Raw genomic sequence first — 11518 nt, forward strand, 5'->3', positions numbered from 1 at the left:
TGTGAGGTCTGCAATTTCCCATTCTAGTGGGTGATGTCAGGATTTGAATTAGCAGTTATCAATTAGTTTTGATTTTAAAAGTTCATTGACACTGTAGCATCTAACAGCTTATCTGCCATGATCTTCCACCACAGACCTCCGTGGGTTCTGGTATCTTGCTAGCCACTCTGGCTTTACTGCCTGTTAAGGATAAATAGTCTTGCCTAAGATAATTAAATGTTATCATCCAGCTTCTACCATTCTGGAATCCTGGAAGATGAAATTCCAGGAGCTCCATTTCATGGTAACATCTTTTATTGTCAACACAGCCTGCAAATAAAGTTAAAACTGAGTTTCTCAAAGATGCTGTAGGCCCTCTTGCTAATAAATTCCACACTGCCTCAGGGAAGGTTAATATCTTCCACAGCCTGCCAAGAAGCAGAATCAAGCAGTAGGATCTGTTCTTGCAGAATCAACCCTTTCTAACACCACTGCTTTTCTTCAGGCTTTGACCCTTTCCAAAACACTCTGCCAAGGGAGTTCCAGTGTCCCCACTTCATCACCATGTCTAAGGGCCAAGGAGCCATTACAGGATCATATTAGAATGAATTCCAGGCATCCTTACCAGTGCCCTGAACCTCAAGTCATGGGTGAGTCCTCCAGTGTCAACACATTTTCCTCTTGTTGGCCTTAAATTCTATTCCCTTCCCCCACCATCCTAATCCAACAAGATATCCATTCCCACAAATGTTATCATGTTCCTGTCCATAACCATTAGCCAGCATGGGAGAGTCTTCTGGTGTTTAAGCTCATTCCTCAGAGTTGGAACAGTATTTCTCTACTTTCAGCTGTACCAAAACCTGACCTTGTCATCAGTCTGGAGGCAATAAGGGAAGTGAAGGGAGTTCCAGAGCAGTGCCAAGGATATCTTGCAAGACACTTGCCTCAGATGAGGTCTTTGCAAGGTCTCCAGGCAAGAGGAATCTGCTATCTTCTAGTTATCCCACTAGAAATGGAATAACTGTGTATATGAGTCTGTTCTCATGTTGCTATGAAGAAATACCCAAGACTGGGTAATTTATGAAGAAAAGTGTTTTAATTGACTCACAGTTATACATGGCTGGGGAGGTCTCAGGACACATACAATCATGGATGAAGATACCTCTTCACAGGGTAGTAGGAGACAGAATGAGTGCAAGCTAGGGAGATGCCAGATGCTCATGAAACCACCATATCTCATGAGCCTCAGTCACTATCATGAGAATAGGATGAGGGAAACCACCCCCATGAGACAATCACTTCCCAGCAGTTCTCTCCCACAACATGAGGGGATTATGAGAACTATAATACAAAATGAGATTTGGGTGGGGACACCACCAAACCAAATCATTCCACCCTTGGCTCCTCCCAAATATCATGTCCTCACATTTCAGAACACAAGCATGCCTTTAAAACAATCCCACAAAGTCTTAACTCATTCCAGCATTAACTCAAAAGTCCAAGACTAAAATCTCATCTGAGATGAGGCAAATCCCTTCTGCATATGAGCCAACAAAATCAAACACAAGTTAGTTCCTTCAAAGAAACAATGAGAGTACAGACGTTGAATAAATACACCCTTTCCAAGAGGGAGATATGGTCAAAAAAAGGGGCTACAGGCCCCATGCAAGTCTGAAATTCAACAACGCAGTCATTAAATCTTAAAGCTCCAAAATAATTTCCTTTAACTCCATGTCTCACCTTCAGGTCACACTGATGCAAAAGGTGGGCTCCCATGGTCTTGGGCAGCTCCACCCGTGTGGTTTTGCAGGATACAGCCCTCCTCCAAGCTCTTTTCACAGGCAGGCATTGAATGCCTCCAGCTTTTCCAGGCATATGAAGCAAGCTGTCAGTGTATCTACTCTTCTGGGGTCTAGGGAATGGTGGCCCCCTTCTCATAGCTCCACTAGGCAGTTCCCCAGTGCAGACTCTGCGCAGGGGCTCCAACTCCACATTTCCTTTCTTCACTGCCCTAGCATAGGTTGTCTGTGAGGGTTTCAACCCTGCAGAATACTTTTGCCTGGACATCCAGGCATTTCCATGCATCCTCTGAAATCTAGGCAGAGGTTCCCAAACCTCAGTTATTGATTTTTGTCCACCCAGAGGCTCAATACCGTGTGTAAGTCACCAAGCCTTAGGGCTTGCACCCTCTGAAGTAACAGACTGAACTTTACCTTGGCCCCTTTTAGCTACAGCTGGAGCTGAGGAAGCTGGGACATACCATGTCCTGAGGCTGCACAGAGCAAGGGGACCCTGGGCCTGGCCCAGAAAACCAGTCCTTTTGCCAAAGCATAGCAAGAGCACCTTTATTCTGGTTCCAACAAGTTTTTCATCTCTATCTGAGACCACCTCAGCCTGGATTTCATTGCCCATATCATTATCAGGATTTTGGTCAAAGCCATTCAACAAGTTTCTAGGAAGTTCCAATTTTTCCCACATCTTCCTATCTTCTGTACCCTCCAAGTATCTAAGAAGTTCCAAATTTTCCCACATTTTTCTTGTCTTCTTCTGAGCCCTTCAAACTGTTGCAACCTGTTGAAGCCATCACCCAGATACAAAGTTGCTTCCACATTTTTGGGTATTCTTACAGCAGCACCCCACTACCTCATTACCAAAAACTGTATTAGTCCATTTTCATGCTGCTATAAAGAACTGCCCAAGACCAGGTAATTTATAAAGAAAAGAGGTTTAATTGACTCACAGTTCTGAATGCCTGAGGAGGCCTCAGAAACTTACAATCATGGCAGAAGGCACGTCTTCACAGGGCAGGAGGAGAGAGAATGAGTGCAAACGGGAAATGCCAGATGTTTTTGAAACCATCAGATCTCATGAGCCTCACTCACTATCACGAGAACAGTATGATCCAATAACTTCCCACTGGGTCCTTCCCATGACATGTGGGGATTATGGGAACTACAATCAAGATGATTTTGTGGTGGAAACAGCCAAACCATATGACTTTGTTATCTTCCTTAGGTGAATAACACCTACTTCTAGCATTGGTCAAATAGGAAGAACAGATAAAAAGTTAAAAGTACCAGAGTTTAGTTTGAATTGTGTACTGATTAGGTAAAACCTGTCTGCAAAGCTTATAGTTCTCTACTTTAGGTTTTGTCCTGATAGAAGCATAGCTTTCATACTTTAAAAGGCTACACTCTGCCACAATAGTCTTGGCTTTAGTTGTGTGAGCTTCTTTAGTAAATTGTAGGTTAATCTTTGAAAATGTTCAACTGAAAAGGCCTTTGGCCAAGGTTTGGAAGGTTATCTTTTAAAAAGAGAAACCACCTTGCTTCCTCCAGATATTTATTCCACTGGAAATGTTTATTGAAAATTAGAGAGCATCCTTCTCCTTCTTTATATTATTCTTTCTCCCTCCTTAACCTCCTGCTTCTCACTAAATAAGTTTGAACACTCTGGACTGTGTGTACTTTTAACATCTTAGGCTGAAATGAGGCAGTTGAGCAAAGAGAAAATTTAAGTCATCATTACTCACATCAAAATATGTATTATTAATATGTGCACATGGGAATAACCAAGTTTAATTCCAAATTTTTATCAGAACAGATGAGAGGGCTATCAGAATTTTCATTTGGAGAAGGAGAAAATAAAAATGAACCTGGGAGACAGATCTGTGAGGTATGGATGTGCAGAGTCCCAAATGAGCCTGACGCCTCTGAGCGTTAACACATGGTCCCCCATCAAAGGTCTGTATATGCAACTCAGCTGCTGCACTGACAGAAGATTTGGTGTTGTTAACACACACTTCATTAAAATACCAGCTAAAATCCAAGTTTCAAATCCCAGTTTGTGTTAGTTGATAAAACTCAATTGCCTCTAATTACTGTTAGTGCCGCTTTAAAATAATATTTTGTTGTAATAAAGGACTCAATATGACAAGTGAGAGCTGGCCCACTGAACTGGAAACACCAGAGGGAATGTGTGCACACACAGCATTCACCGCACGCCTGATTTGTTCTTCTGAACATTTTCCAAGCACCTAACAGAGGAAAAAAATGACCAGTCTTCAAATGGATTTTGAAAGGCTGGAGATGACTCAAACATTAGATACTGTTTGCATCTCTGCTTGGTCACCGCAGCTTGCGAGGTGGAGCACTGAAGTCAAATGAGACAGGCAGAATTGTGGTTTTCCAATGCTTTCATGGAACATGCACCAAAAATAGCCAATGTTCTCTTCTTGCAATGTTTCTACTTACTTCCTCCACCTGCTTCCTAAAAGATTGTCAACATTAGCACATTTGATAAGATGAAACATCTTCAAATATTAAAAGTTGTTGGCCTTAGCATTGTAAAAGAAAGGAGAATCTTCTCTTTCACCAATCTCTTCTCCTCACTGTAATCCAAAAATAATGGTCTTAAGATTTCTCCGGTAGGCTGAGCTACTTTCCACCTCTGCCCTTAATTCTTGCTTCTGCCCCAAACCCATACTCCCTCCATCCTACCTCTCCTAACCTAACTCCTACTCAACCTTTATGTCTCAGTTCAAACTCTAATCCTGAGGGAAGCTGTCCTGACCCTCATATTTAAGTTCGGCCCCCATTGTATACACACTGTCATTACATCCTACATGTCTTCTTCAGAGCATTTTGATCAAAGCCATGATTATTTTATTTCCGTAACTATTTGTTTAATCTACTCTCTCAATTAAGCTCAAAACATATGCACCCCTCTATCCTGTCTGTTTACAGCCAGATACGAAGTACATAGACCATAGTGACTAACTCCTAGTAAATAGCAAAGATCAAAAAATTGAAGTGACTTTTTAAAAGTATTAAGAAGACTAAGATACTTATAAGCAGGTGTTGGTACAAATAAGGCAATATGTTTGATGAGTGCTGGTTTCAGCAGCACATATACTATAATTGGAATGACAAAGAGAATATTAGCATGGCCCCTGTGCAAGGATGACACACAAATTCGTGAAGTGTTCCATATATAATTGCTTTCAATAAAAATTGTTATAATTAAAATGTTTGGTGAAACAGACCTCACTCAATGAAACAAAAAGGAGAATCTTCTCATCTGTTGGTAAGGACCTCGGAGGAAGTTCTCAAATCCTCTTGGAGAAACCCAAGTTTATAAATTGACAAGCAATTCTCTGTTAAGAAAAACAATCCTCTCAGTGTTCTGTCCCACATGAACAGGTGTCCTAGATTGGTTCATATCAGAACTATCTCTACTTCTGCCCAGAGACATCTCATTGTTTAACTCCTGCACAGCCATAAATTCCATCCTGGCTCTAAATTCTCATATCATACTCTTGAGAAATGTCTCAGGTATCGATCTCCTTCAAACTTCCAGCAATGGAGAACAAAAATGATGATGTCAAGTAATATTCATAACAATAATAACAAATTAATAGTAAGGTGTTCTTTGGCTGACTGGTATCCATTCCACGTTCTCTGGCAGTAGGTTCCTGATATCGTTAGTGGAATTGAGAGTTCTCCAATAGTCCTCAGTTGTTCTCTGTCTCTCCTGGATAGGATATTCAGATGCCTACTTCTTGGAATTTCAGTCTTGAGAAAAGTAGCAATAAGACAGAGAAGGTTTGAGTTCATTCATTTTAAGCCAAGATTATTGGGGAAATCCTCTCCATAGCTCTTTGCCACCACCTTGAACTGCCAGTACTCCTTCCACCCTTGGACCAGAGTGCCCTGAGTAGCCTGTCAGCTGGCCAATATCCTTCCAATTAATATTATTTTGCTTCAATGGCCAGATTCTGTTCCTGTTAGTTTCAAACTAAGTTTTGACCAAGTTATCCTGATACCGTGATTATGAAGGTATAAAGATGATAACAAATTCATGAGATTTTATAGAAATCTTTTTTTTTTTTTTTTTTTTTTTGAGACAAGGTCTCACTCTGTTGCCCAAGCTGGAGCTCAGTGGTATGATCACAGCTCACTGCAACCTCCACCTCCCTAGCTCAAGCTGTCCTTCCACCTCAGCCTCCCAAGTATCTGGAACTACAAGCATGCACCACCACCCATGGCAAAGTTTTATATATTTTGTGGAGACAAGATCTCGCTATATTTCCCAGGCTGGCCTAGAACTCCTGGGCTCAAGAAATCCTCCTGCCTCAGCTTCCCAAAGTGCTGGGATTACAGGTACGAGCCACTGCGCCCAGCCAGAAATCTTTATCAAAGCTCAAGTCATTGTAAGATTACTATGTTCATTTATTCGGATAACTTCTTTAGAATTAAGTAATTCAAACGTAAACAGTTTTCTGTTACTCATTTAACAAATGAAACGCTAGTGCACCAAACAATTCTACAAAGACCAGAATTATGATATAATCTAATCTCTATTCTTTGAATTTGTATTGTTGTTTTAACTTTCATAAGCATTTGCTGAATTGAAGCATATATACAATTTTTCTAAAATTATCTCAGTGTTTCCCTATTGAAATATTTAAATGTTCTAGCTGGGTGCTGTGGTTCCCACCTGCAATCCCAGCATTTTGGGGAGCCAAGGTGGGTGGATCACCTGAGGTCGAGAGTTCGAGATCAGTCTGGCCAACACGGTGAAACCCTGTCTCTAACAATAATAATAATAAAAAAAAAATTAGCTGGGCATGGTGATACATGCTTGTAATCCCAGCTACACAAGAGGCTGAGGCAGGAGAATTGCTTGAACCCAGGAGACGAAGGTTGCAATGAGCCGAAGTCACACCACTGCACTCCAGCATGAGTGACAGAGCAAGACTTTGTCAAGAAAAAAAAAGAAAGAAAATAAAAAATATTTGAACATTCTAAAAATTATTTCTGTATATAAAATCAACAGCTATCATCATCATTGTTAACGTAGAACATTTATACATCAACTAGACAATAGAATTTTATGATATAAAGGTCTTAAGAAAAATTTTACTTCAAGTTAAGTCTAAAATGCTTACTTACATTTAAAAGTGCGTATTTGTAAGCTGTATCAGACAGCTATACTACATAACTAACCACTTCAAGACTTAGTGACTTAAAAACTACAACTATTTATTCTTGTTTATATATTTATAGGTCTGCTGAAGGTCAGCTGGTCTGGGCTGGTGACTCAAGCTGCAGGATTAACTGGATGTGGCTCCTCACTGCATGTTGGGCTCAAGTCTACTCTGTAGCTGGGCATTCTGGGCCCAAGGCTGATGGAGCAGCAGCTGCTACAGGAAGCTCTTCTCATGACAATAGTAGAGGTGGAAGATGGCAAGTCTATTGCACAAGCGCATTCCAGCCTTTGCTTATATCACAACCACCTACATCCTATTTTGCAAAGTATATCACAGGGCCAAGCCCAACATCAAAGGAAGGGGAAATATATTTCATACATATGGGAAGGGAAAGAAGTGAATATTTCCTAAATAATAATTCAAACTGTCATATAAACTAGCAATGCATCTAAAAGGCACACCTCACTTATTTACATAATATTGTTATGCTCACTAGATATAATGGCAACCTTCTTGATCATGTATAAATTCAAGAATAGCAAAAGTGACATTGCAATTGGCAATGAGTTAATTGGCTCTTCACAGTCTAAGGCTGAAGCTGAAACCACATAGTAGATTAGAGATGAATTCTTAGGCAAAAGCGGAAACATCAATTCACTCAACAAGTTGTTCAAAGTTACACAGCTTTGTAGTGGCATAGCTGGGTTTTAAACCCAGATTTTCTCAACTCAGATTTCAGGTTCTTAAGCACTAGGCAACAGTGCTGCACGGTAGGTATTATGTCTCTATTTTGGAAAGGAAAAACTGAAGCATAGAATATCGAAGCGTTAAATATTTACTATTTGCCAGCCTTTGAGCCACAGAGTTTATCTGCATTATTTCATTTTATCCTTAAATCTCATGAAGTAAGAGTAATTTTCTATAACTTACAGATAAAAAGATAATTGTTGAGGAAGCTTTTAAAGTGTACTTTTCTAAAGATAGGCAGGTAAACTTCATAAGCAGTCTATTTTGTATAAATATAAATATGATTTTCTATTAAACTGTATAACCATCCCCAAACACTCAGCAATCAGTCCTGAATGCTAGTACCTGAATCAATGCATCAGGACTCAGTGATTTCTCTATTATTGCCCCAGCAACCATATTTCCAAAACCAGACATCGTCTTAATACATGGCTTTACAACTGGTTAAAGCATTTGAATTTAAGATTGTCCAACACATATTAGTTGCTATAAATATGTGGCATGTCTTTTTCTTAATTCAAGCACCATCTGTGACTTTTTTTTTATTATAAAGGGAAGATAAGTGATATAATATATTTCAAGCATACTGTCTTTCACCATTAGGGGAAAAATTACCATTTAAAGGGAAAAGAGGTCTATATGTTGATTAAAACCTTCCATTTATATGTTCTATTGTCCCTATGTATGGAACATGCTGTCTCCTGTCACTGATTAAAAAATAATGATAATAATGAAATCATGCTTTTAGGAAATCTTAGTCACTGCCCATAGAATGCAATCAGAATTCTTTTAATTGGCACATTAACAATTCCTTTCAGATTATTGTACTTTGAAATGTATTCTTCAGTAAAATACTACTTTTGCAAAGCTTCTAACAAAGTATCATTAATACACCTTGTATTTCAAAATATAAAACTAAACTTTTCCACAATATTCTATATAGATATTATTTGACTCCATGTAGAGAGAATCTCAAACTAAAGAGTTGGGTATCCTTTGGATAATGACTTATTGTGAATTATACTATCCTCTGATTAACTGAAACTGGAATGACTGAATCAAAATAAAGCAAAAAAATTAGAAAACTCATTTGCTATCTCAACTTAAAGGTGATCACATAAAAAATAAAGTAATTATAAAGTAATTTCAATTATTTTAATGCAATGAGCTCACTGTTAGATGGGTAAAATACAGTCCCTTAAAAATTCCTGCTCACCTAGAACCCCAGAATGCGACCATATTTGGAAATAGGCCTTTGCAATTATAATTATTTAAGATGAGGTCACACTGGTTTAAGGTGTGCCCTAGGTGTAATCACTGGTGACTTTCTAACAAAACCATGTGAAGACACAGGCAAAAGGCCATGTGAAGACAGAAGCAGAGATGCAGTGATGCTGCCACAAGCCAGGGAACACCAGGAGCCACCTGAAGCTGGAAGAGGCGAGGAAGGATTCTCCCTGATAAGGTCTGGCCATGTTCTCACCCAAATCTCACCTTGAACTGTAGTTCCCATAATCCCCATGTGTCAAAGGAAGGACACGGTGGGAGGTAATTGAATCATGGGGGCAGTTACCCTCCTTCTGTTCTCATGATAGTGAATTCTCATGAGATGTGATGGTTTTATAAGAGGCTTTTTTTCCCCTTTCGCTTAGCACTTCTCCTTGCTGCCGCCATGTGAAGAAGGACATATCTGCTTCCCCTTCCACCATGATTGTAAGTTTCCTGAGACTCCCTAGTCATGCAGAACTGAGAGTCAATTGAGCCTTTTTCCTTTATAAATTACCCAGTCTTGGATATGTCTTTATTAGCAGCATGAGAACGGACTAATACGCTTCCCCAGAGCCTTCAGAGGAAATCGACACTTTTATTTCAGACTCCTAGCCTCTAAACTGTGAGAGAATAAACTTCCATTGTCTTAAGGCAGCAAGTTTGTGGTAATTTGCTAATGCAGACCTAGGAAGCTAATACAGCCTCAAAGCACAGATTTTTTCTATTTGGTCATATAAAAATCATTGATCCGATTCTGTCTCCAAATGGAATTCTATGTAACAATGGAGGTCCTGCTACATTGGAAATCCCATGTCCATCTTGTCTGCCAATGTATTTCTAGTGCCTAGTACAGCATTGGCACACAGTAGATGCTTAATAAATATTTATTGAATAAATGAATAAGAAATATACATTTCCCATGCTTTTGAATTTTCAACATAATTTGATTTCTGTGTGTTGCTCAAGTATGGGGCCAGCTTATGAGTTTTGTTTCTGACCAAGTTCACTGGCTTTTATTTAACAAATGTTGGAGCCAAGTATTGATGCCTAGTGTCTTTGAAAATAATAACTGGAAAAGAAAGTAATAGTAGCAGTAGCAGTGGTGGCAGCAGAATCTAAGAAGAAAATCCAACCCTTTCATCTGCAGCTGTGTGCTGGTCCTTTCACAAGCCCTTTATATAATTTCTGAGTCATCAATAAAGCTGAAATAACCTAACCACAGGATATCTGGAATACAGTTTTGACCAGCTGTGCCTATCAGACCTCTTCTTTAAAAAGTGAGCCTGTGTTGTGTTGTGTAATAAATTGTTACAGGGACCTTTCTAGAACTTAAAAGTTATTCTGGCATCTGGCTGAAAGTTACTGTGAGTATTCTGGAAGAATTTCAATAGGAATAGAAAGGACGGAGAAGTGAGTCAAGTCATTTCAGAACCATTCTTGAAGGGTAATGCCAGAATTCCAGAGGGATTTCAGCACTCAGCTAGAGGGCAGCAGAATTATTGCTGAAGTATTCCTTGTGGGGAGCTTTAACCTCATGGCCGAAGTGTATTCAAAACAATTCTGCTGTGATAGTAAAAATATATATATCCATGCTGTGCATTCCCAGAAGAGCATTTTGGCCTGCTTATTCACATGAGCCAAGAACTGAAAAAGAGCTGAGGGGCAAATTGGTAAAGTGCTACCACAGAGATTTCACTCTAAATGCCGGTTGGGGAAGCCTCGCCGTTTCAAAAGGTTAGAGACATTAGATGTTTTACAGGGTATGTGCTGAAATGAATAATTCATAGAAAAATGCTCCTAAGTCTATTCAAGTAAGATTATATGGTAAAGTAAGAGAAAATGCCAGATTAAAAAAAACTCCTTTCTATGTGATCCTGCAGAGTCCTCTAAATGAATCCTCCACATGTACCCTGTGCATAGCACTGTGGTGGGTACTCGGGAGATACAGCAATTTCATACCAAGCTAACTGAGCATATAGGGCATTCATATAGTCAACAATACTTATTTAACACCTACCACTAGGTGCTGAATACATTCTGAAACAACGTCCTTGACCTAAAACAGTGTAATCAAGTTAGAGAGACATCTAGGAAGAATAAATTGCCATCAGTCATAGAAAAATCAGCATTAAAAGTTTGTTCAGGACAGATTGAGCAGGGCAGTTAGTGAGCTTCTCACCCACCTTCCTACTTCAGTCCCATGCCTTTCCCACCCACTCTCTCCACAACTCAGAACTCCTCCCATGGCCTTGCAAGGTCTTGTGTGTTGGGAACTCTGATGCTACAGCCACCTTTATCTCTCTCGTAATCTCTCTCTCACTCTCTCTCCTTTTTTTTTTTTTTTGTTTTTTGTTTTTTGTTTTTTGTTTTGAGACAGAGTCCTGCTCTGTCACCCAGGCTGGAGTTCAGTGGCATAATCTTGGCTCACTGCAACCTCTGCCTCCCAGGCCCAAGTGATTCTCATGACTCAGCCTTCCGAGTAGCTGAAATTACAATCATGCATCAAGCCCAGCTAATTTTTGTATTTTTAGA

General features: G+C 39.6%; 1 non-coding gene across 1 annotated transcript; it reads left to right on the forward strand.

The window, feature by feature from the left end:
• The first annotated feature begins 4868 nt into the window (after positions 1-4868).
• LOC120363745 (U6 spliceosomal RNA) lies at positions 4869-4975 on the forward strand. The gene has a single exon (XR_005579196.2). It is a non-coding gene; the product is annotated as a U6 spliceosomal RNA (small nuclear RNA).
• Positions 4976-11518: the final 6543 nt, after the last annotated feature.

The sequence above is a fragment of the Saimiri boliviensis genome, chromosome 3 (assembly GCF_048565385.1).
Source record: "Saimiri boliviensis isolate mSaiBol1 chromosome 3, mSaiBol1.pri, whole genome shotgun sequence".
Taxonomy (NCBI): domain Eukaryota; kingdom Metazoa; phylum Chordata; class Mammalia; order Primates; family Cebidae; genus Saimiri; species Saimiri boliviensis.